Consider the following 27482-nt stretch of genomic DNA (forward strand, 5'->3'; position numbering starts at 1 on the left):
AACTTTATCTCAGAGGTTACCTGGGAAAGGCTCCTCTAGGTTTATTTAAAAGAGTAACTTTAAATAATGAATAAATCAGGAGATATTATCATTCAAATATTATTTCTTGCTATGACAAATCTTTCATATAACCCTTAGCCTGGTTCTGTTTATTTAAGGTGATGCTCATTTGAATAGTTTGGGAAAGAATTGCTTTCACTGTACCTGTTATTGAATTTGACAGCTCTTTGCAACACGGGAAAGGCTCATGTTTGAACTTGTACAGAGAAATGTCATTGTCTTGTCTTTAGAAAAGATATTCAAGATACCACAGATAATGGTCACATGCATGTAGCCTTCCTGACTGGCAAATTTACTGTCTGGCAGCAATTTTCATACAAGACGGGGAAAAAAATGAAAACAACAGGTTGCCTCATTACTACTGCGAAAGTGACAGCTTTAATTAGCCCTAAAAAATAAATATATGCTTTCTGAATTGTGCTATCAGTGTAGGGAACTGAACCCCAGGAGTTTGCCCACAACACAGATTTCTCCACTATACATTTATTCTCTTTCTTTCTTTCTTCAGTTCCACAATACTTCGGGTACTACTGCTTAGAGCCCTCCGAGATCTACAAGCATATCATAAAAAGGATCATCACCTCTCGATCTTTTCTCTGCCATAGGTATTAAACTTCTTCTATATTGTACCGGCAGATGAATCCCAGCTCTACCTGTTGCAGTCAGGGAACAAGACGCTGTCAAGACTTTAGGCACTCGGTCAGCTCAATTCTGAGCACCTGACTTAGATTTCTGCTCTGAATCATTCTCTGGAAGAACCTCCTAGATGCACACCTGCCTATGGACTACAGAGGGAACCTAAAGACTAGTCAGCTAACTTAGCCACCCATGTCAGATTCCCAGTATCTGAATGTTATTAAATAATGCCATCCATGGTTATGGAAAAAAATAAATTTAAAAGAGCAGAAGAGAAGCTGTGGTATATTTATAAGACAGTTTTTAGAGCATTTCCCCCTCTTTAAAGCTAGTTTTGAAGGGGTTGGAGGAATTCACAAAAGGAATTGCTTTTGCACTATTATACAGAGGTGCTCTGGCCACAGTCCAGTAACTTGTTCTGTTGAGTACTGGGAGTTTGCCTTGTCTGCATTTACTGTATGGAGCGAGGCGGTCAAAAATAAGGATCCTGAGTTCGGTTCTTATCTCTATTACTGATTCAGTTTGCAGTTTTAGCAAGTCAAGTAAGTGGTGTCAGTTAAGCATCACAGATTTTCCCACGTCATAGAAACACTGTTAGGCTGAATCAATTTACGCTTATGAAGCACTTGAACTTTTTTGAGAAGTCAGTGTTTAGTATGAAAAGGAGTTTCTCATGGGTTCCAGATGAGCTGGGATCCATAACGCTGTGGCAATCAATCAGCATTATTACAGAGTGAGAGCACTGTGCCTCCCTGAAAGACAAGCATACACAAAAGTTAAGAAATTGTTTATTCCAGCTGTAATAGGAAACTTTTGTATATAATTTCCCTGCTTACTCAGACAGAGGCATTGTAACATCTGTCAGGCCAGGCCTAGCACTTAGCATACAGATCTGAGGAGAGGAACACATGCCCCATTTCCTCCGATAGCAGCTAACCAGCCACTGCTGCCAAACTCAGTGATCACGCATGAGAAACCAAGCTCAGCTCCACCAGCATCCAGCTAGATTCAATGGACCAAATCCAAATTTGCACAGGTGTAAATGAGAGTCACCTGAACTGTGCAACACCTTTAATACAATTTCAGCTCTCATTGCATGATGCTCAGTTCATTTTAACACTTAAGGAAGTGATAAGGACAAAAGCTGGTTACCTTGAGCTCCCTGCTTATTTGAGGCGCACAGTATTTTGATCAGCATCCTTCCCTATCAGCAGATACATAACTCCCTTATACCTCATCCAAACAGTGACAGTCAGGTCAAACTGCAATCACTGCAACATTTCCACTGTTAGTGGAAAGGAGATTAAGGGGATCCAGACTTTTCTTTTAAACTCTTGATTTCAGGCAAAATGTATCCAGGCTCTGCGGGGGTAAAACTGCAGCTTTAACCTCAACACCACCAAAAACAATCTCCTACTCTTCTTTCTTGTATTTATTCACAATTTCTGCTCTTGAGTTTTAGTTTTCTTTTGGATTTACTGACTTGTGCTCCTCTCCATTTTCACCCATAAACTTTTAATCTTTGGCCATCTTAGACTGTCCAACACTACTACTGAGTTTTTGCCTATGGCAGCAAGCAAGCTCAGTGCGCAACAGCGAGAGTAATCTTCTCTTGGGCGAGGGAGGGAGGGGAATCTCTTTTTTAGTCTTTCCAAGGGTACCCAGAACTTCATATAGGAAAAAAAACAGAAATGTGTTTAAATTAAGTAATACAAATGAATAAGAGATGACTTCAAATACTACAGCTCTCTCTTAGATAAAAGGGAAGCTTTTCCTAGCCTAAAAAAGTCTAAAATGGAACAGCCTAGAACCAAATAAAAATATGTATTTTAAGCCAGTCAAGAAAGCTATGCAGTGCTTTCTGTTCTTTACATGTACACACACTACACATGTTCACACATCTATATTTCAGTAGTATTTTAATATCTCTCTAGTGGTCTTCTTTTAGAAGAAGACAGACATAATTTAAAATTTTTAAAAGGTAACCAATGCAAGATATTGCAATTGATTGCAGTCTAGTCCTATAACCCAAAGACTTTGGAAACACAAGCAATGTTGTATTCCTTATCTGCTCTATTTCCTTGCCTTTCTGTATTACAATACATTTTGCACCCTGACAGAGGATTAATCACCTGATAGGAATACCACAGCCTGCAGAGATCTGCTGGGAAATATATTTCTGAATGACTTCACACTAGTCAGAAGTTCACGATGTCTATGATTTATTGTCTCGGGTGAATTTCTCATTGCTGTTGAGAATTTAAACTAGTTCAGCTGCTCCTAGTGATGAGGCACAGAAGGCAAATACAAGGCCACAATAACGTCTGTAAAGCTCAAATTTGGAAAGCAGCTTTTCCAAAATATACTGAGAAATGATGAATTTAGCCCTGAGAAGGAGAAGAGCAGCTTACTTTTCAGCTGTTTCCACATTCCTTCCTGCCTGTGCCATAAAGCTCTGTATTTAGCAAAAAGATGGAAGTACTGTGGCCAAAATCTAAAGTCCTTCTTCAGTTTTCATCACATTTTTACACAGCAAACTACCTCTCATCAGACTTCTATGTAATAAGTTACATGCAAGGAAGAAAATAAAAACAAAACAGGTTCAAGATTTTAGGAGTGCTTTTTGGCATGTTCAGGAGGTACCAACTGAACACTTAAAGAGAGCACCTCAAGTAACTGACGCTATGGGACAGACGGGGTTCGTATACCCAGGATGACAGAAAGGCTCAGTTGAATTAGTCAGAAGCAAAGGCAGATGGCAACATGATAGAAGTTCTACCTTGAATAAGGATTTCACGTGCAGAACCCAGATCAGAAAGAGTGAATACAGTGTGGCTAGCCTCACTGAATATTTCAACTCACTTTTGAAGCAATCCGTATTACTTAACATCTTCCTCATTGCACAGTTTTGATATTCAGTGTTACGTCTTTTTTTCAGCTTTGCATGTGCTTAGTAATTTCTTTGGGATCATGCATCAATAAAAGCAGTGTTTATTCATATAAAACAAGCACTTACAATTCTGCAGTCTCTAAATACACTTCAGTGAAATATGTAACATCTTTTTTGGCCCCAAATGCTTTAAAGGCTGTCTTCATTCATAAATTCATAAAAGAAGGACAAAAAATATTCAAGATGCTTCCAGGGTCTTAAGTGATATAAAATAAAAACCCACTTGATCGTTCAAATGAATAAGGGTCTGGCACCTGACTGTTTTGCCCCTGTGTAAAGGGGCATAAACTCCTACTGTTCTGATGTGAAATAACTGCAAACAACTATGCTAAGTTAAAGTATTTGAAAACTAAACCTTTTCTGTATAGGCCACAATGACTTCTCAGCCACGCTAGTGGATCAGGTAGCTATTTTTTCATAGTCAAATTTATATAAATGGGAGAATATTTATAACTTCAGGGCACAACCAAAGCAGATAATCTACCTGGTATCTAATCTAGGAGAAAAAAAAAAAAACAGGAAAGGGAAGCAAACCAGGACATTAACAGGTTAAGCTTTCTTCCCTCTGTCACTCCCTTACAATTCAGATGTCTCTCCTCCATTTTGAGAATTTATGTGTTCCCCTGCAACGAAGGGAGGTTTTGTCTCCTTTCAGCTATCACGTTCACCTCTTTCAGAAGGTTTGCTTTGCCCAAATTCTTTGACGGGGAGTGAGTGAAATCTCAACCCCATTGAAGTCAGTGGGAAATTTGCCATGCACTAAAATGAAGCCAGGATTTCACACAAAGTTTATATCAGTAGAAGACCAGACTGAATCTAGTCCAGTGTTTGTGAAGTGCTTTGAAGTAGAGAGTGTTACAGCACTGAAAGTATTGCTATTATTATTATTGCAATTGAGTGCATGACAGAGAAGAAAGGTAGAAAGCCTCAGAATGAACTGGAAGGAAATACTGATTGTGCAGATCTTTCTCAGAGGTCAGTTACATGACATTTTTCTAAACAGTTTCCTTTAAATGTGTCTAGTAAACTTCTCTTTCAACCTAAGTACTTTCTTGGCATGTTAATCAGAAGCAGATCTTCCTACCAAGTACAGCCATCCTGACTGAAAAAAGTCCTATCTTTTTTTCTTTGCATACTTTTCCTAGAGCTTTATTACTGCTCTCTAAGGATTTACTTAAATACTCTATGGAGAGCTTAAAATGTTTTCAGAAACTCTGCAAAGCCCAAGTGGGAAGTGAGAAACAATGGTTTCCTTTCAGCCTGTCTATTATCCCTCAGAACTACAGCGTGGCCTTTGCACTTCATTGGCCCATGGTAGCGAGCGCTTGGGATTCAGTAAATGTTGGTGATGATAAGCTATTTCAGTACTTGTGGCTGTCATGTATATATTACCATCAGACAAGACAAGGGTTGATCATCAAGGAAAAAAACCCTATCCCATGATCTCATTAATTTGTTTATTCTGCCACAGACTCATTCGAAATTCTTTTTAAGTTACATGGACAATACTGCAGTCATGAAATGTGTTAGCTGCTACCAAAGAAACTAGCATTAGGGTCTTGGCTATCATTTTCTGTCAGGCTGCAGCAGGAATATCTTCCCAGTATCCTCACATCACACAGGCCTTGTAGTTCCTCTGAACCTCTTGCTCATTAGAAAAGAACGCTATCTGTAGGATTCAGATACCCAGGGACAGATCTTCAACTGGTGTAAACTGTCAGTGATACATTAACCTCAGGCAACCTAAGGTCTTAGGCTGCACAGGATTTATCTGCAACTCAGCAGCTGTGAGAAGAGCACAGCGTTAGGTCATGAAGTGAACAGTCCAGCAACTGTGATTCAGTCATTGGCACAGTCAGCTCAACTGAGAATTCCCAACCACAGTCTACAAAAGGGAGTTGTTACATCTTGATTAATTTCAAATTACACTGTCTTCTTATTCTCTACCTTTTTTGGTTATCTCAGTGCACAGCAGTGGTCCCAGTGGTTGAGATCTTCACAGTCCAATTCTTAACTCTGATCTTAATTATGTGGCCTGTGATGGAAACTGTGACAAATTACTGCTATCAGTCTACTACAAAGAAAAGATAAACTTGTATATTGTCCTAAATTTAATCCATGGTACTGTAATACAAATAAGGGCAGTGATAATAAAATAGGCTCTTAAATACTTGACTAAATAGTTATTAGGTATAATTACAGCCAGAAAGAAATGTTAAATACCACAAGGTAAGAATTTTTTGAAAACAGTTTCCACGTCCCTCACTCTTGATTCAAGCGTCACTTAGTAACAAGCTACTGCTGCTGAAGAACAGCACATCAGGTTTTAGCCGAGCTTGGGAGACTTGCATGCATTTCACATCTTTGGACTTCACAGTTAATTCACTAAAGGCATATCAACGTAGGCGAAAGTCATGTCTTAATAGCTTCAAAGCAGCACTGCATCAATGCATCTATAAAGTTTCTGGAACGGAGCCGGTTTCTATACAGACAACTCCATGTGCAGCGGAGGAGATCACATCTGTTTGCATGCAGCCGTGTCAATACCTCAATCGCTTGATGCTCCTACAACTGTAATTCAAGAATTATCTCAATGCTCTGGAAAATGAGACACCTTCTTTGTAAGTCAATATATGGATTCAAACGCCCAGCTTTAGACAGGTAAACTTGAAAACACGGGCAGCAGCGACTAGGCATACTCATAAGAGCAAAAGCAAAACTACCTACCTATTTAAGTATTTGCTATGAAAATATATATATTCCATATACAAACTTACCATTATAAAATGCTCAATTCAGAAGTAGCATCTCCATCAGTAAACATCCTTAAAGGAAGATTTAACATGCTTTTTCTACCACTTGTCTCAAACACAGCACAGTTGCATATGTTCAGGATAGTTTGTATCACATCCAGCTCTTAGTGCTGCTCTTCACGGCTTAAAACATAAAAGAGAAGGTACCCGGGCCGTCTCTCCTTTCTTAGGAAGAGACATAACACTGTATAAATCAGTGCTTCCTTAAAGCAACACAGTACTTACACATCTGTGAGTGACTTTAAGAACACGAATACTTTTTGACTCCAACAGAACTGCCAAGGGGAGAAGGTGGAAAAGGAAAAAGCAGGACAGTGGAGTATCCATCCTTCTCTGTGCCCTCAAAAGCCACAAAAACAGCTTGGGCTAGAAAGACTTTGCAAAAAGCAGGTTAATTCATAGTTAATAATCTAGGTTTTTACCTTTCACCAAAATCAGCTAGAACATCCTCACTGATTTTAGAGAGGTCTGGATTTTACTCTCTCTCTTTTTACTTGACAGAGAAAGCCTAATCTTTTGCTAGATTAACTTCTTAATGAGGCCGCTTCCCCCTTTTCTGACATTTTGGGCAGCAAGAGGCCTAGTGCTGCTAACAGCCCTTTGATGTGCTAACCCTCTACAGCATCTAGGTCCGTTCTGCTATTGGATGGTCACACCTGTTCACAGCCCCAGGGACTGAATATTTCCTCTCAACACGTCTTCCCCATCTTCCCTACTGCTGCGAACACACTGGCATCCTCTAGAAACGCATCTCATTTTCCCAGCAGCTCTGAAGGCCTGTGGTGGGTCGGCTCCACTGATCAGCTGGAGATTTTGTTTAGAAGGCTTCTTTATGCTGTTTATGTTGCTGTCAAGTCTAGCTCACCACAGACCTAACACTGCCACCTCTTTGTTTACATACCTCCACTCCAGGACATTATAACCCTCCTCTACTAACACTGCCCAGTGTGTGAAAGAGCAGCTTCTCTTTTTTTATTTTTATAAGGTTTGTTAACCACATTCCTATAAGATATTCATTCAAATTCCACCCCAAGAGACCTCTTGCTGTCAGCATTTAATTATGCTTGCATTCCTATGTAAATACAGTGTTAGCCAAAATAGAGCCTATTATAGAAGATAAGGTCAAGCACATCTTTACAAGAAAAGGAAGCTTTGGAAGCTTCTGTACTTTTGACAAGAATAACTTTCTGAGAGCAAAAAAAGTGTAAAGAACTGTGCATGGTCTGCTGGGTAAAAATCATGCTATTGAAAACAGTACTATCTCTCTTTATGCATCTTCCTTAGGAAGTTTAAGAGGACACATTTAACGTGTATCTAAAGTAGAAGCCTGTAAGACTAAAAGGTCTTTTCAGACTTTCCTTGAAAAATAATACACACTTCAGATCGCTGCTTTTAAAGGATTCACAGCTCAGGAAAGATCTCAGCAGCAGTTTTCTCCCAAGCTGGGTATCAAGTTATCTGACAGATAACTTCCCTATTTGGCTCCTGTAGGAAAAACATCTGGAGAAACATTATGTTCTAAGTTTAACCACAGATTTTATATCATAAGGTAAGCATACATTTTAAATCCTCATTTAAATCTTAAAATACTGAAATCTCATGAATTCAAACAGGTCCCCAGCCTTCCAAATTCAAATGTGCATCACCCTTTCAAATAGGTTTAGAAAAATAACATTCTTCAAACAAGAATACCAGACTCCACTGTGTTTAGATGGACTGGAATTGCAGCAAGTTACATGTAACTTTTTCCTCACCAACAAGAGCCCCAAACCTACTATCAGCTTTTCAGTCCCCTCCAATCTAGATCACTGCAAAAGGTGATACAAATGTAATGCACAGTGCAGCGGCTCAGTTTTCATTGAACTGGGACATCATCGTGCAGTTTAGATTCCCAGATAGAATTATCAGTAACCACACTGAAAGGTAGGGGACTAGAATCATGGTGAACAGTTACAGAGCTATTTTAGTGACAGCAGCTTTTAAAGTTAAACTTGTGTAAGTTTCTGTACGATGAGAAACTGCATCAGGATGATATTTCAGCACTTTTCCTGCTCAAATTCCATTTAGCTGAACAGGAATTAAACATGAGTTAACCTGCTGCTGCTTCAGAAATCAATACTCAGCACGATCCAGTGTACTCAAAATGAAAGACTCAATCCTAAAATTCAGTTTACAAGTTATTTTCTTGTGGAAAATGTGCCTTTGACAATCCAACCTCAATTTATCCAAAGACTCCTACATCTCTAGTGTCAGAAGTAAGTATTAGAATCATTTTTGCTCTTATAAGAGTTTACATAGATCTACCAAGTTCTTCTTTCTGCAGAAAATCAGAGAAGAATCTAGCCCAATGAATTTTTACTTATAGACCCCTGGATGCTCTAAAAACACTTCTTGATGAAGAGAGCAATGACACTCTTGCAATTAACTACGTAAATGCTGAGTATTATCCTAGTGATGTGATGTTACTCACCTGTGCTGTCTGACCTAAAGATTACTTTGGTAGCTGAGGCTACGAAACGTATTCTTGCAGATCTTCTCTGCTGCCTGCTGCTTCACTACAGAAGTGTGGAAATGATTTACGTATAGATATAAAATCAATTTCATACAAAGGAGTCTGAATGAAAGTGTTCTATTATTCGCTTTTAAAAAAGACATTTTATTTGGTTGGAAATGCTCTGATAAAACAACAGGTCTCATTGACTGCAGCACTGAAATGCCCTAATGAATTTTTAATGTCTTTAGTTGTTTAACTGGATCTTATTACAAAGAAGCAGAAGCATGACATTTCTTTCACTGGCACACTTAAGAAATCCAGCAGAGGCATGCCAGGAAAACGTTCTGCTTTGAAAACAAGGCTCCGAGACCGATCTCAGGTTTTGAAAAAAAAAGTGTTTTGTCATGGTTTCTAGAATTAAACTACTGCTGTTAATTTGAAATTAATATTGACATTTCCTCAAACCGACTAAACTTTGTCCTGTCACTTACCTCACTGTTGGTATGATACTGGGTCCATGACTGGCTGGCAGATGGCAGAAACTGATCACATTTAAAGACAAATTAAAGGTCAGAGATCTGTGGCTGCACAGACAGTAAAGGCGAAATTCTGTCATTAAAGTATATGTGCCGTTCCCCCATGAAGTTAAAACATGATTTTTGAGACAAGGGTGTGTTTCATGGATTATTATTATTGAAAGGCCTACAAACTGCCAGATCCCTCCAGTTTGTTCAGTAACCCCATATCACTTTATGAGACTGAACTGAGAAAGTTCACCTGAAAATTTTTTCTCAGTTTCTTCATAGAGTAATACTGTATTATCAATGTACTGATGTCTGTCATAGGTTTTAAATCCCACATGAAGTTCTGAGCAATAGAAACCTAGGCACTTTAGGACAATAAATCATTACAGACTCCTCAAGCATGTTTATCTGGCAAACAATCCATTGTGCCAAAATTTGAGAAGCCTCCCAGCTTGCCTGGAGGCTTTCTTTGCTGGAATAACCTAGGCATTATCATCACCACCAAAACAAGGGAGTTGGCTGCAGGCACGGTGGTAACACAGTGCACAAGCACAGAGAGAATAGCCCCATGCAGAGCTTGCAAAGAAGTGATTGTGAGGAGTGTAATACAATGAGCCCTGCAGAGCGCTAACGCACGTTGGAGTTGCTGTGCCAGTGCTCCACCCAACAGGCTGCATCTTCTGGCCAGCATAGTATTAGAGCTGGTCAGAGAGCCAAGCTACTTGCTCCGTTTCCTCATGAAAGAATGAGTTTAGTAATACTGCAGGGATGGGAAGAGCTTCAAAGCACACAAAGACATGGGAACTGTTTCCACGCGAAAAGAAGAGGTGCCCCTTCCCATAATGCCTTTTGCTGACCTCGGGGAAGAAGGTTCCAAAGTTCACCTGCCCATAGATTTACTTGAATGTGAAGTAACATGTGGAAAGTGGGTGTCTTCTTCCCAGAATACACTCCAGAGTGTTTGAGTGTGTACCTCATCCTCCCCCACATTTGTTTGTTTTATCCATCTGTTATTGCCCCATATTTGATTATGAATTGAAAGCATTCTCCTGGAGCTGCACTCTGAGCTTTTTAAACTGAAGTGTTTGAATAAGGCCTGTCACTGCAGGAAGGATGTAGAGGGCATCACATTCCCCAGCTGCCTCCCATCACCCATTCCCCCTCCCTACACCTCAAATCCACAGAGCAGCTCTGATGCAAACAGAGGGAGCTCTGAGCAGCTGCTACCTCTTCCCTCTTCCTCCTGCTAAGCAGCTTCCATGTAGGAGATGAAGCAAGAGTAACTCTGTTGCTTGCTTTCCAGTGGGTTGCGGGAGCCTGAGGGGAAACAAGACAGGAGTTCATCTGGCTCTGTCTAAGCCTACAACGGCACATAAGTAGGGGATGGATTCCTCACCCCTACACAGTCACAAAGAAGAGGCAGGCAAAAGTTTGAAAAGGGGGTTGTGGCTCCCTAATTCTCCGTCCCAGCCACAATGCCTGGTTAAAGAAATTACTCTCATTTTTCTCAGCCTAATATAGTCCCCAAGGGACCATGCACAGTCCCACAATGTACTTCTTCTGGCAGGATCTGCAGATGTAGGACGTTTTGGCAGTACTCTAAAGCTGGGAAGTCCCCCATTTCAGAGAGCTTTCCAGGAAGGGATGTTTGGGGGTGATTTCCACTCCCTTTGCACCGGCTGAACTGAAATATGAAATAACCTGCTCAACTCTTGGGCTGAGAAGGATATTCCCTGCTCCAACCACATCCCTGCAGAGCAAGCTAGAACACTTCTCCTCAGCCTAAAGGCTCTCTCTCCACCGCTGCCAGAGTGTGACAAAAGCTAGCAAGACTGCACGACAGCCAGCAGAGCAAGGGAACTTCTGTATTTCTTGTGCACTGTTTTTTAGGGAGCAGAATATATATCTTTTAAATATATAACCTGTTTCCTAAGAAGGATTTTTTTCCCCTGAATGACTCCAGTAAGCCATTTGCATTTGATAATTTAACTGATATGGGGGCTGTTTCAGGTAGCAAATTTGCTGCTTTGTTCTTCACAACATGAGGAAATTTCCTTTTAGAAATAGGTTTTCAACTTCAAAGCGTTATCATCTGACACTTGAAGCACAACACACAAACCACCTGGGCTTCACATTTTGGCCATTTGTGGAGCCCAAAAGAGATGTGGAGCCAGCTCAGAGTAAGGGGGACTGAAAGACAGTTTCTGTGCGGGCTTCTGCTGCAGCCAAACAAGATGAGGGAATTAGAGACAGGGTGTGCTTCCCACCTAGAATGCCTCTCTTGCAGTTCAGAGACCTTCACGCTGCCTTATTAACATGCACTTCCCTCTCTCCTTCCAAATATGCAAACTGCACACTCTCCCAAGTCCCTCCTTAGCTTAAGGTGCTGGCATGCTCTCTACTGACTTTCTGGAAACGAGGGATTGCCAGCTATTTCCACATCCTCCTCTTGTTTCTGTTCTGACTGTGGTGCCTCTGGGCTGCCTCTTCTACTTCCCACTCTACAGGTCTGCAAGGCAAGGGCAGAAAGGCCAAAAAATAAGTGAGCAGAGTGGTATTTGCACAAGACAGAAGGGAAGATGAACAAACAGAAATTGCCTCGGGTCAGATCTGCTTATTCTCTCTATCCTGCCTTTCCAAAAAGGCAGTAGCCCAGCAACTCCCTTCATGACTCCTCAGGTTCTTGTTAAGTTACCCAGCTATCTCTTATTCAACACCCAGCTCTGTCTCTCTCAGTTCTTAGGAAGAGAGGAGCGTCCTCTGCCTTTAGGCACAAAGGGCTGCATCAAGATGAGGTACAGGCAACTCGCTTTACTAGAATACGTGGCATATCTCAGTGCAGTACAACTGAAAAGTCTTGAACATACTATTGCAATGGTTGAAATCACTGAGTTAGGTAGGTGACGTCCCCCCCAGACCAAAAGACTGATCTAAGTTTACTCAGGACCTTACATTTTATGCTGGCCCTCTAGATAAGGAGTTACTGTACGGTGTACACAGTAAGCCTGCACCTCAGGCCTGCCCGTCACTCAGTTTAGCATTTCCCTAAGCTAAGTGTCACCTTGGCCCAGCTGCACAGACCCAGCTCGGTCCCTTGACCCTCTAATGCTTGCTTGCTTACTCTTCCATTTTGCAGTCTCACAGATCCTCCTCACTCCATACCTTCCAGACTAGAAATGTTGTGGCTGTAACAGTCTCCACCAAACCTTTCCCTGGCCTAGGCTACGAAGGACCTCCACCTGCTGTCATGCTGTGAGTACTACTACAAACAAACCCCTTCACTCCGTTCCCAGGCCAAGTACTGCAGGGAGGGAAAGGGAAGGAAGGAAAAGGAGATAGTAAACCAACTTATTGTTCACAAGAAGGGTGGGGGAAGCATAGAGAAAAGCTGACTTGAGCTGCAAAGCTCTTTTAGTTTCCTCCTTCTCCCGTAAGGACAATTTCTGCTGTTCCCATTCTTCCCTTATCCCACTCTCCCTACTCCTACCCCTAAAGGAAGATGAAAAAGTGTGCCTGCCTTTTGCAGAAGTTCTGGTTTGATGATTTTTTGTCGGAAATCAGTCAGTCAAAGCAGCATTTTCCACTGGCAAAGCTGAGAATCTCATGAAGACCTAGGCTCAAGGGATTGATAACACTGTAGGGTGTTTGTACGAATGTGTTAAATTCCCAGAATAAGACAGGATCCAAGGATTTTTCTGGTTAATTACTCCTTTCATTTTCTACACTATTCTCATTTCAGAGTCTCTGTGTATATATTTACAGGTCCTAACAACAGCATGTTTGTGTGATTCCAGCTGACCAAACAACATAACTATATAAATAATGACAGATGACTGAACTTTGCTATATTTTCATTTATGTAATTTTTCTTAGATCATTCACTGGTAAGTGCTTGTACTTTCATGTTTCTCACATGCAGAGGCCCTGTAGGTTAGCACACAAGAGATTCGCCTTGGCAGTCTGCACCACAGGATTGAGTGAAGAGGAATTCTCACTGTAGCTTTTTGAACCAATAACCCAGTTCTCAGTGCCATACCAGGCAGCAGGTAACAGGAATGGAGAAACAGATATAAAACTCTGCAAAATTGGCATTGTTTTTCTTTTTTCTTTTGCCAAGTGTTCTTAGCATTGTGGTGAAATGGTCAGTGTCTGTGAAATTTCAAAATGAGTGAGTGGGGTATTGAGAAGAGGCATTAATCAAACAGGATGAATGAACATAAGGTGAAGCATCTTCATCATAGGCAGTAAGCAGAGCTACAGCACGTTTGTCCATGATGATGGAGTATCATTTCCAATCCACATAAGCACACGAAGTTCAGAATCATTTTTAACATGTTCAGATGTTTCCTTCCTTACAAATTTAAGCACAGACAGGAGGGAAGTTACCCAATAGTTACCCAATACCTTTGACAGGAAATCAAAGGCTACTTCTCTGAAGCCATTCTACCCGCAATCCTTTCACATTATATGGAAGGCTTACAGTATGTAGAGCACTTTCTAGACTCCCTTCACTAGCTGATAAATGCTATCCAAGGTGAATTCATTCAAATAAGCATACCAAAAAAGACAAGTTGCAAAATCCCTTGTTTCTATCCAATATGGCAGTTCTCCACAAGGCTCCCACAAGAGGACCGAGGTTCAGAAGAGACTAGGACCACAAAGGGAATAGGAATGTCCAAGGGCTACCCACAGGGTTCCACAACAACATTTGAATCAGGCAGCTAGAGACAACAGCATATTTTACAGTATACACTGAAATAGGCCTCAAAATTAATCCAAGTGGACACAAATGCAGCCAGGATAGATCTACAATATAAAGCCACAAGATCTTTTTCTTGTGTATTAAGGAACTTGGTGATTCAAAATACACAAAAAACCTCAGAGCTGGCAGTAAACAGGACAGAAAGGAAGTCTTGGAGGTTGCATTCCCTTATCTGATATCAGCCTAGGCCTTCATATTTGGTCCAGCCAAAATACTAGAGGAAAATGTATTGAAACACTCAAAGAGAAAGCAGGGATCTTATTTTAGGCCTTAAATATTAGCCTGCACTGACTGACTGTGCTCATGCAATCAAATGGCAGTGCTGTTCTCTAGAACGAAAACTCTTCATACTTCCTATGGGCTAATCTTTTCCTTTTTTTATTAAGCTCAAGCTAATCATTTTCATAACCTTTTGTCCATGGCATCACAGCTACTTAGTAATATTTACTTTCCTTCACATCTTGTAAAATGTATGACCCCATTGCCTCTCCAGGTCATGACTGATCCACACATGGATCAACTCAAAATCAAAGAGCGCTCCCAGAGTTTGCGTTCTCTTACATGCTGTCTTCTGAGTGTGCCAGTTAATACCCACTAATGCTCCCTAAAGAAAAAGACATCCAAATGATTAGGAAGAAAGAGGAGGTATCACAACTTTTAAAACTTGTTGTTCAGTGCCATTTGTTGCAGGCACCAGTTTCGTAACTAAATCTGCTGGGCGAGCTTTTCTCTTTTCTCCCCAAAGACCAGTATCTTCTGGGCTGACAACGAGAACATGTGACTTGGCACCATAGCCAACATAGGGTTGTAATTAGTAGCCAGTATAGCACTTCTGATGACCAGATAACCAGCTGAGTTTATTGCTGATAACCTATTCCCAATAATAAAGCTAGACACTATTGTAACTGCTATATGGTCTAGGCCACATACATGAAGTTCGTGTTCATGCCCACTCACAAAAAACATAAAAGCCAGCAAAAGTGCCAATAGTTGATAGCAGAGTAAAGGCTTTCCTTGAAGAAAAGCAGAAAAGATCCAGCTGGAATATTTCCATCAGAAATAAGACTCAAAATTAAATTTTACAATAAACTATTACTGACTGAATGTACTTCTACCTTAATCCCAAATTTTGAATAGTGGCACCCATATGATTTTTTTTTCACCATATAAATTATAAAGGACAATTGTCCAGAAGAGTGAAACTAATTAATCAGTCACCTTCAGTGGTTAAACTTTCAGGAAGAGACATCTATGCTGCATACTGACTAGTTCATCAGTAAACTCCAGGAATGCACACCTGCCATATTGAAAAGGAGAACACAAGTGTCATAAACCTACCAAAGCTCCATGTGGTACCATGTGGGTACGCTGAAACCTTTGTGCTTTGCATCGTCTCTCTTCAGAGTGGGATCATCTGCATTCTCTGCCTTGGAGAAAGGTCCTCTATGGCTTCTGCTGCCTCTGGCAAACTCATAAAAGGGATGTGAAATACAGAGGCATAGTCTATGAATAGAGCAAAACAGAGAGGAAAACTCCCATTATCTCTTTAGTGCATTGAATTTTCAAAAGAGCATGAAAACTTTCTTGGAAATCTTCTGGAATAAAAAAATGTACAGAATCAAGTATAATACTGCCTGACCCTTACTTCATCTTTTAACCTTGGATAGAAAAAGTAAAGAAACGGTCAGCTCAGGAAGGCTTCCAGAAGAAATACTTTTCTAAAACATTTCTGAACAGTCTGGACATTACAGAATTTTTGCTCATTGCCAATCTTTTCTTGATGATGAGAGCCTCTTCTTTATCTAGGTCAATCCTATCATGGTAAAGTGATCACTGGATAGTCACTGACTATGTAATGAAACCAAAGCAAATGGATAATTTTCAGGTGAATGAAAGAATACTGAAATACTAAATTAGGAAAAGCTATATCTGGAGGTCACGTGCAGAGGTGCAAACACTACAGACAGTATCAGCAGTGGCCAGAGGTCAAGAAGAGTACAGATCGATTACCTAGAATTTAACACGCATACTCCCCTGTCTGAATGGAATATCGGGTCTTAAAATGTAATTTTCAGTCTGGGAGCCGGTGCTGCTGTTCGGATTTGAGTTTTGCATTTCAGCTTTTAAAAACACAGCCCAGTCTTCAGAGACGTCTTTCCTGGGAAGCTTAAAAAAAGAGCTATGGGGAGAAAGGTGTGGAGAAGAGGACCTGTGTTCTCTTCCAATAGGATCCCACTATATAACACACTGCCCATAGTATTACTACGAGAGAAACTCCTGAGAAGCCTGAAGGAATGCACTAAGTGTGTGGGAGAACAGGCAGGGATCTCTGCAAGATTCAGGCCAAGCACTGAACATTTTCTTCCTGCAACATTACTGGCCTTTTTTGTTAGTTTGCCTGATAAAAATATTAGCCGCTTTGCTCTGAAGCAGAAGGAAGGACTAAAGCAACATAAAGCCATTTAGGCTGCCCACCATGTAAGTGAAGCCTTGCACAGGAGAGCTGCCACACTGGTTTATGTAGCACCTCTTGCCCAGCTCCACAAGTGGGAGGGAGAACCAAGCAACATAGTGTTACAAGCCCCTGAAGTATGCTTGCTCTTGTATATCCCTCATCTACCACCAATACTAACACTGCAGATCTGTCCAATTTGGAAATGCAAGTTCAAAAAACTACACAGGCCTTTCCACTCTCTCTGCTGACTTCTATGCAGCTGCTAAACTTGTGCTTGAAATGTTTATGTTAAGAGTTTGGTGTGAACTGTGAACTGGGCTATTTTGCATAGCTGGTTGAAAATGTTTTTTCCCTCCATTTTCAGAAATGGGCAAAACATCAAATATTTCTGTAAAGCTTTTAAAATTCTGCAGTCTGCAGAAGATGTTCTAAATCTTCTAAATGAAAATTGAACATTTTCAAGCAAAGCAAGTATTTTTCTGGAACAATGTTGTATTGTTGGAAATGAGTTTAAAAGCATTCAGACAATCCTAATCACTAAGCTATAGAGAAAAATAGTATGGGTGATTCCGCATGACTTCCGTAACTTCCAAGTGTGTATAGATGCCTATAAAGAACTGCCTAACACAAGCAGTATAGTGCAAATTCTTAGTAGAAATGGAAATTAGTAACAGCATTGTAAACATTCATGAGTTTGTAATGTACTTCATATTTATTTTGGTCTCAGATCCATCATGAGAAGAGAAAGAGCTTGTAATTTCTTGATGAAGTAATTTAGTGAATGGGGGTGAAGAGAGTAATTTAATGAATGGCTTGAAGAATTTTTGACAGCCATGCAGTTCTCTCATCCTATTAAGCACTGTGTTCATTTTTTTTATGTGTAATGGTTCAGCATAGTGTGCCACATCGCTAAAAACAGGATGAATGGAAAATCCTAAATTTCTGTGACAAAGAATCAGGATACAAATGAATGAATTCCTCCCTTGCTATTTGGAATTGGTCTGACAGGCACAGTTTTTCCTGTTTTGCATTTTTTTGCATCCCAAACTATGTTAATGTACTTAGGCACACTCTGGTGTGCAATACAGTATCACAACAATACCTGTAGTGGGATATACAAAGTGTATTATGGCCAAGTGACAGTAGTGAAGGACTCCAAAAAATTAAGACAGGACATGCTTTCAGCTCGGCAGACCAGAGCACAGATACACCTTTCCCAAGGCAGTCAAAAAGTCTAATGATGAGGGTCACATGCAGTGCTCAAGCAGACTGCCCAGAAAGAAGCTAGATCAGCTTAAGAAAATGCCAAAGGATAACACAAAGCCACAAATGGCTGGAACCTCAGTTTGAATCCATCCGTTGATGTAATTAGGAATATTCATCTGCAGCACCTGTTAATCTGGCTTTCTCTAGCTACAAGAGCTGCAGAATGCTCTGCAGAACCATTCAGTAGCCTTTCTGACATCCCTGGCCTACAGCTACAGCACATATTCTGAAAGAAAACTGACTTTTCTTTATTCTGTTCACATTCAGAAGCTCCTGTTTTTTAGGTGTTGAAAATCACTGTGGAATCAGCAAGCTACAAAGAACACAAGTAATCCAGTGTTACTATCTCTCTTCAAACACCTTATTTATTTTTAGGCAGGAAACAAATGAAACATAAGACACCAGTGAATCAAGCCCCTTTCCCTCTTAGAGAAGACTACATGAGAATTCAAACGTCTCTATATAATTCACAGATTCCTGAGTTCACATGAACAGCAGCAAAAGAGGAAAATTGCTCCATATCCTGTAGAGAGGAAATGAAAGGTATCAGGAAGAGAAGAATGTGCTGTGTGGTGCGAAAACTCTGTTTTGATTCCTGATGCTAAACATCTGCCATATTTTTGTGTAGAATCACTTGACTTTAGTGAGAGAATAGCATCTTCAGGACTGTGCAAAGCCTATTCCAGACTCAAGCTGTCTGAATTGGCAGCTGTGGGATCACCCACAGGAAGCATGGGACCTTGGAAGAAAAAGTGTAGGAGTACATCCTGTGGGGATAGATAAAAGTCAGAGCTAGGCTATGGGAATCTCTTCAGAACAAACATGCAAATACAGTTTCGCAAGTCAAAGTCCCAACTGTTTGTTTAGGGAGTTTTTTGTTATTTGTTGCTTTTATTTGGCTTTCACAGAAGCAACAGAAAAAGGATCTCAGAAAAAAAGATGAATGAAATCAAAAGCTTAGATGTTTTCTTCATTGTTTGGCGTGAGTTCATATGCTTTATATGCACTGCCATAGCCCTCTTTTTATCTATGCCATCAGGTAGAAGAATGCCATAACATACCTATTTCTGGTCCATCGAGCCTGACAGTCTCTCTCCACACACAGCCAATATGGGTAGCACTAGAGCAAAGCTGCCTGTACTTTCTTCACTGTCACTGTCTTGCAGACAGATGCCTCCCTTAATCCAAATGTAACCTTACAATTACCAGCTATGAAATTGTTCATGAGGAAAAGTAATAATGGGAAAGTATTTTATCTATTTATTAATTATAAAGTGCTCCCAGTAGCTGAAATCAAGTAGAAAAAGCCAGTGTCATGCAAACAGAAATCTTCCCATAGAATACCAACAGGTGAATGAGAGACCCTCTGCCAGAAGAACACACCGTGTACTCATATCCCTCATACTGCTATCCTCAAATAACAGGCGCATCTTCCTTGTCATCTTTACATGCCTTGCTGAATACAGTTTGATGGATTTATTTTTACCTTACCTAGGTGATATCTGCATTTACTGTTTGTGTCTGACATTCTTCTCAGTCTTTCAGTCAACTGACTCCTATTTGCTCTAATAATATCCTGCAAAACTGATGCTCACAATTGTGTCAATTATCATTTCCTTTTCTGTTTGAATGTTCCTTGTTCTTACGTCACTGGGAAAGGTAAAAAGCAGTTTTTAGTTGGCTTTCTGCCTACTATCTATTATTTCTAGTGTGATATTTTTGCTATGTATGCTCTTGCTTTTTAACTTTCCAGAGTAAATAATCCTAGTATTTTTGATCTCTTCTCAACAGGAGTATGTTCTCTGTTGTTCTCTGACACTACCTGTCTGGAGTTCTTCTCTACTTTTGTGCCTTTCTGTTTTCAGATGAGGTTACTAAAACCAAATGCAATAATCAAACTGAGGATGTGGCATCTTAAATGCAGTATATAATACTCTTTATGTTATTGCCTATGCACCTCTAACATGCAGTCTACTACATCATTTTTCTGTCAAACTGCCAGAACAGACATTCACTGTCTTGTCTACGATGAATCCTAGATCTTCTTGTTTCCCAAGAGGTTACTACTAAATTCAGAACTCATTCACATGAAAGGATCATTTAAAGTGTATTTCCACGTCTGTCTGTTGTTAGTTTCTTTTCAAAAAAAGAAAAAATTAAGAAAGAAACAAAGAAATTGCCAGCTCAGTAGAAGTTTAAAGAAGTAAACATTTTACAAGTTATCATGCAGTGTGGAGAATTGGTGACCATCTCTCAAAGCATCTTTTGATTCCCTAAATGCTGATGGGAAATATTCTGGAGGCACAAATAGAATGCAGATGTTGGAGAACACATCTTACAATTCTGCTGAACATATTACCCTATTGGGAGGCTGTTTCTGCTCTCCAGGGACATTCCTTTGAGAGCCCAGCTGATTGTCTCATATTGAAACAACATGTCCAAGATACAGTCCAAGTAAAAGAAAATAGAACAGGGGTACTCTGACCAAATATAAATCATGGGGCTAAAGGGCAGTTTATCTTCCTTCTTTCTACCATTCCTGTTCTCCCCCAATGAATACTCCCCCGAGGGAAACAGACCACTGGGTAAAAGACTGCCAAACGTGATGACTCAGACATCAGGCACTGTCCCCAAGTGCTTCACAGATGGTGTCTGGATGGGAAACCCAGAGCTTTCGGCACCATAAACCCCGCTACTTTTGGGGGGGGAGGGGGAGAAGAGGCTTTTTTTTTGAATTCACTGTAGCATTACTTCTGATCTCATGTCAAGCCCTTACAGCACTCTTGTCCCCGACAAAGAATTCTGATCCCGACCTTATAACAACCGATGTCACTGGCACATAAAAAAGACAGGAGAGAAATCCTAGTAGACCTAGGGGAGTGGGAAAAACAAAGAACTAAAATAAACACGTTACTTAAAAGATTATCTTGTGTCTCATTGAAAAAAATACTAGCATACATTTAAAAGGAAAAGAAAATGCTCTAAAATACAGGCATTGTAAACTATAGTACCTTAGCACAATTGCATAACAGTAGGTACTCCGAAAGAAAATGTTCTCTGTACAGTTTTTATGGGTCTGCTTCTTTTCTGTAGAATCCTGTTTCTTTCAGTAAAATCCTGTTTCCTTCAGTTTGCTTTACGTTCCCCAGAGCTAGCAAATCTTGGGATGTACATCTGGACATGGGCAAGCCTAAAAGGAATGGCATATTGCTGTGCTTCTCCAGCACTGCATGTTCACATTAGACACTGGAAAAGACCTCTGTGAAAAAAAAAAAAAATGCTGTTTTTCCTCCCATGAAGAGAAACTCAAGAGAAGCCCTTTAGAGGCTTGCAGATCATGCATGATGAATCAAGCTACCACAACTGTAAACAAAACATATCATGGGAAATGTGAAATAGTCCTTCCTCTCTCTCTCCCTCTCTCACTCACACACACAGACAGACAGACAGACAGATACACACGCGTGCACACACACACACACACACACACACACACACAGCTGTAAGGGATAAAAAAGGAGGAATTGCCTATTGAGAAGAACCAGGTCCAGCCACATTTTTTTTCTTCCTCTTCCTCCTCGCCTTTTTTTTCCCTTAAGCTTTATTACCACATATGGATAGCCCACTATCATCCATAAGAAACAACAGAAGAATTGGTTACTCCAACTGGAGAAGAGAATAACTAAGTAATTTTGTGGGTTTCATTATGTTTTATAGCAACTCACTGAAGTTCTCTGATTCACACAAGTAGTAATTCCATTTAAATCAATGAAGTTATTTAAGTAAGAGAAAGTTCAGATATTTTCCTTCCAAATTCAAAGAAAAGAATTAAAAACAGCAACTCTTACATCAGCTTATTTCTCTGTTATTTAAGAAGGAGTCTCCGATAAAATTTGGTAGCGCTATACAGAGCCAATCTCCCTGAGCCCTGGGCTTTATGATCGTCATGAACCCTTGCAGCACTGTGCCTGTTGGACCAAGCCAGGGTCACAGACACTGAACACTGTGGGGTTCCTAACTTGAAGACAGTCACAATGTTTTAGAGACAGCTGGTGGACTGCTAAGCAATCGAACGGTGTAAACTAGCAGAAAACTAGCCAGGTTTTTAAAATGTGCCTGGCAGACAGTTTTCAAGCCCTGCCTGGTTTTGGAAGGAACTTTGTAAAAATTGGATCCTCTCCACATAGTGCTTTGATGCTGATGAATTGGTAAATTCCAACAAAAACTTGTTTAGTCAGAATTTTTCTGACCAGCTCTACTTCCTTTCTTTGCCAAACATATTTACTACTCTCAGACTTTCTGTGCGGCTCCAGGCGAAGGTTTTCCGTTGAGACCATCAAAGCTGCAGAGCCTTCACCTCAGACACAACTGAACAGAGGCACCCTCCCACAGGGGATCTTCCCTTCTATTTATGCCATGCAAAGAGCAGTGCCATACAGCTCTCAACCTCCAGCTCCACCTGTGGCACAGCTCCATCCAGACCTGTGAAGCTCAGGATGCTGTATCACACTCACTAAAGCATCATCAGCCCCATTTTACAGAGAGAAAAACGGACACATACATAGAGGAATAACTAGTTAGGGAATGTGGCAGCAGCATTTAAAATAGACTCTGTGGGCCCTGGCCCCATATTCAGTTCAACAGTCAGTAACATTTATTTACACAGTTAGATTTGCAGCTAATATTGTGAACCTGAGTCTAGCATTGAGACGGGGTGAGTCTGTGCATAAAACGGGGAGGGAGGCTGAAAGAGAAAAGGCCAAGATTATATTAATCAGTTTCCATCCTGGGCTTGCAAAAACAATGCGGTGCACTGAGACAAGGTGTTATTGTCTGCTTTTAAGTGTACCCTCCCTTTCAAGTTTTTCTTTCTTAATAAAGTATCTGAGGTCATGCTATTGTCATTAGAGCTTGGCGAGTGCTCAGCAACTGTCACCGTGGCAGCAGGAGTGTGCCTGGTGCCAGTCCCCTTTGTCACGACAGCCGCAGCAATGTAAGGAGAAGGGCCTTGCAGGATGCAGGACAATACTGGGAAGGAAAAGGAGGGAATCCTCGACCTTGGGCCAGGGCCTGGTGGCAGACTATTGAACCCCGTGCGTCTCGACAAACCACAAGGAGTAAAAATTCTTGGAAGCTGCAAAGGTTGCAAGTGAAAACAAAAGATTCTATCGTGTAGGAAATAGAACAAAATGCAGAGAAATTTGTTTTGTTTTCTGAGATAAAATAAGCAAAGAGCATTCTGCTACGGTCAGGAGCACGGCGCCCTTCAGAGAGAACTGACAGCAGAGAGGAGGGTAGAAAAGCTGGAGTGAATCTGAAAGCAGGTAGGACAGTGCTCTGTAACTCTTCAAATCCTACACTGAAGGCAAGGCAATCCCTCCTAAAAAAAGGGCAATGGCATTCTCTATTAGAATCTAAAACATAAAATCATCTATCTAAATAAAATCCTAATGATGCAATCTAATAAAATAATTGCCTTTTGAACTCGTAATTGAGGTAATAGATAGAAGCAAATGAATCACAACTACTGAGCTGCGCTCAGCAGGCGATTAAAAAAGCCCAGTTTGGAATAACTAGCATTGATTTCTTTAGACCTCAGTTAAAGCCTGTACATATAAGTGGCAGCAGAAAAAGACACTGAGGATAGTATTATTGGTCCAAGTAGACTTGTTAACTTAATAAATGTTTCACAGCTGACATGTGGAGTATTTTTGTCTTTTTTAATTTGTGTTTATATCAGCAAAATCCAGCAAAGTGGCCTTGACTAGGGGATGCTTAGCTATTTCTTTCTTTCCTGCTCACTTCTGATCTGCAGATCCATTCTAGAAGTAACAGCAATTATTAACTCGTATCTATAAATCAATGTAGCTTCTTTTGCACCAAAACGCCCAGTGTACTCTGTGTGCACGGCTTTTGCAACTTTGTGGGTGTTCCTTTAGGACAGGAAGTGAAGAAATAAATCATATCCAAGTGAAATCACCAGTGGAACTTTGGGTTGGTGGAACTTTACCCAAACTGGAATTTGGCTAGAATACCAGGACTAGCACCCCTATATTTTGAAAAAAGCCATGACATTTTTAATGACCACAAGTGGCCAGAACCTCAGCTTTATTCCTTATCCAAAAGAAAAATACCTTCAGGAGCAGAAAAGCTCTTAGAGCCAGTGAGCAGGATTCACTCAGAGGGAAGAGTGCCACCTGCTGAAGCTCCGGGTCTCCTCAGAGCAGCCGCTCCACGTCCCTTGGAGACGGCCGTGGAAGGCCTGGCTCACTGGCAGTTGCAGCCAGTCTGATATTAATACAATCATTTTTTAGTACTGGCTGGCGCTGTCCCATTTCCTAAGTGTAAAAAGTCTCCCCTTGAAAAAAATGTGCCTAGATAGATTGGGGGGGAGGGGGAACACAACGCTGGTATGGCAGGAAATCGGCAAGGGATCAGAAGGTTTTGTGACGTGAGAAGATGCTCACCTTTCAGCACAGCTTTGGGTTACTGTAATCTTTGTGCCAGCAGCCTAGCTGGTTATTACCCTAAGAGACCATATGACACGTCTTTTTCTTTCTCAAGAATTTCACAGTTTCTGGTCCCTGCTGGAGTTCTCCTTTACTCCCCTTCTCCCCACACCCTAGTCTTTGGTTCCATGGCCAAAAGCCACTGGTAAAGCACTCTCATACTTAAAAGGGAAAGGTTAATTGCAATAAACTAAGGACACATGCCTTTAACCAGCTCCTTTTGCCTTTTGGACTGAGTAGCATAAGACCTGAAAAAAGAGCACCCGATACGCTGCCCCCTCCCCATTTTATAGTACCGTACAGTCAGTCACTAGCTACTAGGAGCTCAGATCCAGGAAGCGCAGTAAGAGCAACCCACATATTCTCTGACAGCAGGTGCGTTATCCCCCTGAACTATTGCCATCATAGTGGCCTCTATGCACAGACTCTCTCTCTCTCTAGTAAGACACCACTACGTAAAATGATACAAAACTTCCAAAGAAGGGGACAGCGTCCCTGATGCGTTCAGTAAAACAGAGAAATGATGCTGGCAGACGAATAAAAAGGGCTGGTTTTGTCTAGGCTCAGGTATTGTAATCCTTATAAGAGAGAACGATAAAACCTCAAAAATGAAGTAGGATAGTTAGTATACAATGTCTTCCTTCTGATGGTAAGCAGATCACATTCACAATCTACAGAATAAACTAGTGCAGGGAAAGTGGGAGCAGGAATCTTACCCAGCTGGTGGGCAACAGAGGCACTATGCAGTTTGAAATGACTCAGGGATGGGTGTGCGGCATGTATTTTTCCAGGCATGCCGACAGCAAGAAGGTTCACTTGGTGCTCACAGATCAGCCTTCCTTTCCCTTGTACCTTGTTTAACCCTATTTATGCTTGCCATCTCTTCCACTTTTGTACCTAGTAAAAAAAAGAGAAACAATTTAAGTTTCTTAGCTGCTCATAAACTCTTCTACAACCTTTTTGTAGAGAAGAAATGGGAGGGGGAAGGGAAGAGCAAATGTGGCATTGGCTTTGGGACTGCGGTTTTTGTTTCCATAAACCTTAGAGCACAAGAATGCATGAGATATTTACACAAATCTTTCCACAATTCCTGTGGCCTTTGGGAGCATTGCATTTGCATGACTTCACCACTGTGGCTGGTTTGTGCTTTCTCAGCAGCGTTGCCTGCAACAGGGAGCAATCCTGGCCATTCCCAGTAGTGTTTCCTCTCCCACTCTCAGATCCAATCACACCAGTGCCTGTTTAATACAAGCTATGTTAATGCAGGAGTTCCTGTCCTACTTGTTGTCCAAATTCCCAGGGATGGTACAGGAAGTTTCCCAATTTATCTTCTAAATACTAAAAGAGAAAAATGTTATAGTCAGAGAAACTGTTTGCCATGTACACCTTGAAGGAAACACCATGGGAAAAAAGCAAGGAGAAGCACACTTCTGAAAGGTTACTAAAGTGAGGCAGAGATAAGCTGGTCAAAAATATAATGAAAAATGTAGTGACAGCCCAGGTTTTGTATCAACAACTCACCTTACACCTATTTGTCCTGCATCACATGGTGGTGGGAAGCAGCATAATGTGGAGACAGCGTCTCTGAGTGAACAGGCTAAGGAGTAGGAACTTGGCTACTGGGCCTTGGTCCTCTGCCGCCCCAGTTGGTGACTTGCAGCAATCGCTTTAGTCCATCTATACCTCATTTTCACAGCCTAATAAAGGGATGTTTCTCATCCTTTGTAAAATACTTGGACTCAGTGTAAGAAAAGTGCTATGTCAGGAGCAAGGCATTATTCCCACTGAAGAGGAATTTCAAGTCACTTAACACACACTCTGCCAGTTGAGGAAACAAAGCCATGATTTCTGCAAGGGAATTTAGTCTTGCCCATTCTCACTATTGCAGCTGTCACCATTTGGCTATGGCAGCCCTGGCTTCTTCAGTGCTAGTAGAAATCTTTAAAAGGGAGGTTGCATCTTGGGTGTTTGTTTTGGAGGATTTGAAGGGGAACGTTAGCGAAGGAAAGCACACGTCACAACTCGTAAGTCTCAGGACTGTTGCCATGGGCTTTCCAGGGCAGCCAGGTTGCTTGAAGCTATGTTCAAAGCCGTGCTGCGTATCTCTTCCCCACTCTGGCTGAGCCTGTGTGAGATCCAGTCCAGAGGCAGGAGTAATAGCAGATTCATTTGCAGGAGTTGAACACTTGATACCAGAACCAGTGTGTAACGACATAAGGCAGAAGCATAACCACAGACGGCTTGTAAAAATTCAGCTTTGTCCCGCATAAGTAAATCCATAATTAAAACTGTAACTATAGTCCATTGTACTTATCCGGTAGGAGGACTCAGTCCCACTACCATTTGAGTCAGCAAGTTTCTCTCTTTACCGTAATCCTTGACTTTGTCTTTCTTTCATTATTATTAAAACAATTTAAAACTCTTTAGTGTCATCTAAGTGGTGTTTTAAATTATATTTTCCAGGAAAAAAATGTAGTTGAGTCGTCAGAGGGGAACACTTAGTCATGTTATAGTTCAGCCTGAGACGCTCTAGTGACTCCTAGAAAGTGTTGAAATTACAGGTTTATGACGTACACAGTGTTGAAACACCATGTTACTGCAACACTTGGTCCAACACGAACCTGCAATTTCAACACTTCCTAGGTCTTTTGTAAACCAACAGAATTGACCAGAACAAATGTAAAGGCCCAAAAAGTCTACAGCAATAGGTTGTACAACAGAACGGTATGAAACAGCCATTTAAATTCCAGAGCTGCTACCCTTATACAAGACAATCATTCCCAGTGTTTAATTTATAAAAAAAACTGCCATCCAGGATTAGTTACTCTCACAGCAAGACACTGGTCTCAAGAGACGACTAGTCTGATCTGGCGCAATAACACCTCTATTCTTTAAATTTGCAAATTACGCATTTTCCTTGGTGTCACAAAATGGTAACATCAATCTTCAAAAAAATCCAACAGAAAAGTACCTGCCTCAGTCTAAGCAAAGAATATGCATAATCTACCTCCAA

The 27482-nt window shown here is 40.9% G+C and overlaps 1 long non-coding RNA gene across 1 annotated transcript; it reads right to left on the reverse strand.

Moving 5' to 3' along the window:
* LOC138066048 (uncharacterized) lies at nucleotides 1-26912 on the reverse strand. Its single transcript, XR_011139230.1, has 5 exons — nucleotides 25991-26912; nucleotides 25186-25366; nucleotides 20972-21219; nucleotides 15578-15742; nucleotides 1-1448 (listed from the first exon to the last, which is right to left on the reverse strand). It is a non-coding gene; the product is annotated as an uncharacterized lncRNA (long non-coding RNA).
* Nucleotides 26913-27482: the final 570 nt, after the last annotated feature.

This window comes from Struthio camelus, chromosome 2, assembly GCF_040807025.1.
Source record: "Struthio camelus isolate bStrCam1 chromosome 2, bStrCam1.hap1, whole genome shotgun sequence".
In the NCBI taxonomy this organism is placed as follows: Eukaryota; Metazoa; Chordata; class Aves; order Struthioniformes; family Struthionidae; genus Struthio; species Struthio camelus.